This window comes from Octopus bimaculoides, chromosome 9, assembly GCF_001194135.2.
Source record: "Octopus bimaculoides isolate UCB-OBI-ISO-001 chromosome 9, ASM119413v2, whole genome shotgun sequence".
Taxonomy (NCBI): domain Eukaryota; kingdom Metazoa; phylum Mollusca; class Cephalopoda; order Octopoda; family Octopodidae; genus Octopus; species Octopus bimaculoides.
The window spans coordinates 35228633-35230833 of record NC_068989.1 but is presented as its reverse complement, the minus strand read 5'-3'; the positions used below and the strand labels follow the sequence as shown (position 1 = coordinate 35230833).

The window sequence follows — 2201 nt, the reverse complement described above, 5'->3', positions numbered from 1 at the left end:
ACTTTATTAATAAAGTTGCAAAGACATCATAAAAACTATTACTCAGAGTTTCACATTCCTGTTTGATGAACAGGAACATGAAACTCTGAGTAATAGTTTTTGTGATGTCTTTGCAGCGTTATTAATAAAGCATATTACTCTACTTCCAGTATTCGAGTACTATTTTTTCCACCTTGTTTCACATTTATATGCTTATTCTGGTAAATACACACACACGAGGGGACACTGAAAAGTTCCTGGCTTTGGGTAAAAGAAAATACAGGAGGATCAGTTAATTATGATTTTATTGAACATATTCCCCTCCCAGATGCACGGACTGATTGTAACAGCCCTTCAGTTTTTCTAAGCCCTGTAAAAGAACTCAGAAGTTCGGTTATCCAACTAAGCTTTTCATACCTTTAAAGCACCCCTCTCATGTATATATGTATATAAATGCTGAAGAGCATAGGCTCGAAATGTAAAAGATTTTCTCACCTTCCTGAACATTAAACTAATACACCTGTTTGTTGTTGACACACCCATCTTCATCTTTTGTTTTTCTGTAAATCTCAACTATATATATATATATATATACATGCACATACATACACACACACACACATACATATGTATATATACACACACATATATATATACATATATATACATGCACACACACACATACATACATACATACACATATATATGTGCATATATATATATATATATATATAATGTTGAAAGATGTAAAAGGCTAAACAATGCAAAAAGATTTTAAGATGAGGTAATGTAAACTAAAAGTAAGTTACCTAGTAATCTTTGGTCCTATGTGTATCCAATATTTTGGAACATACAAGTCCCTTCTTCAGGGTTAAAAAGGAACTGTCCTTGTTTAGATGTTTCTTGTCGGAGATAAAATTATTTTATGATTATATTTGAATTTTCAAGCATTTCTCTTCTTTGTGAATGTTAGTGATGTCAATTATTAACTTATCGCTCCACAAATCAATTTCCATTACCTTCTTTCTATAATGTAGCAAATGTGTCTGTGTGTGTATGTCATGTTATGTATTGTGTGCCCAGCTCCAATCTATTATTTATTTTTGGGCTTAATTTATAGATAATCAAAGCTTCCTTAATTCTATTGGCTTCAATAGTAACTTTAATTTGTTTGTTGGTATTTTACATTTATCAGTGTGTTTTTTGAAGGAGGATGTGTTGAGATGTTTCTTAATGCGAGTATGCAAAGTTCGAATTGTGCTGCCTATATAAAACTCCTTACATATATATATATATATATATATGTAACTAACATTCACGAAGAAGAGAAACACTTGAAAATTCAAATATAATCATAAAATTATTTTATCTCCAACAAGAAACATCTAACCAAGGACAGTTCCCTTTTAACCCTGAAGAATAGAGGGCACTAAAATGTTCGGACAGATAAATGACACAAAGGCAGACAAGAGAAACAATTAGAAGGACAGGCAGAAAAGACGGTCATTCTCGGCTTCCTTTCTTCAGTCAAGTACCAGAAGTCACGACCATTTCAGACAGTTACACTTGAGATGGTTCGATCTGGTTGTCCCCCAAAAAGTCTAAGCTAAGAGCATTAAACCCCTTTGTAAGAAAGCTAGTGTATGTGTACAGCAACAAAGACAAAAATTTTTTTTTTAAATGGAGAACATGGTACAGAATTATGAATACAAAAAACAAGAAATAACAACAGGCGTCTTTCAACTGTGAACGATTCAAATTGAGCTGGTGTGTATAGAGTGAAAGCCTAAAGGCAGGAACATTGGAGATGGACACAAAATGTATTGACGGTCGGTAGTCAGGCCAAGAAAGAAAGAACATGGCTGGCCAAACACTGGTCACATGGAAGAGGAGAAATGGGTAGGGGACAGCAGTATTGAAGGATTAGAAAAAAATCAGAGACAAAGGGAATGATATATATATAGTCTGGATAGGTAGCACTGAAAGCTGATTTGAGTGATTTACACCATATGTCTAAAGCAAGAAATTTTCTCCATGTCAAAACACAGTGAATAGCTTGTTTACAAGTCCAAATGTGCTTTTACCATATTTGAACTGATAATAACATCGCTTATGTGTGTGTGTGTGTGTGTATGCGTGTGTGTGTATGTATATATATATATATGTATGTATATATATATATATATATATATATATATATATATATATATATATATATATAT

The 2201-nt window shown here is 32.6% G+C and overlaps 1 protein-coding gene across 2 annotated transcripts in view; it reads right to left on the bottom strand.

Annotated features, from left to right (window-relative positions):
* LOC106874289 (A disintegrin and metalloproteinase with thrombospondin motifs 6) overlaps positions 1–2201 on the bottom strand; it is a 54253-nt gene that overhangs the window by 5563 nt on the left and 46489 nt on the right. The window lies entirely within an intron of this gene.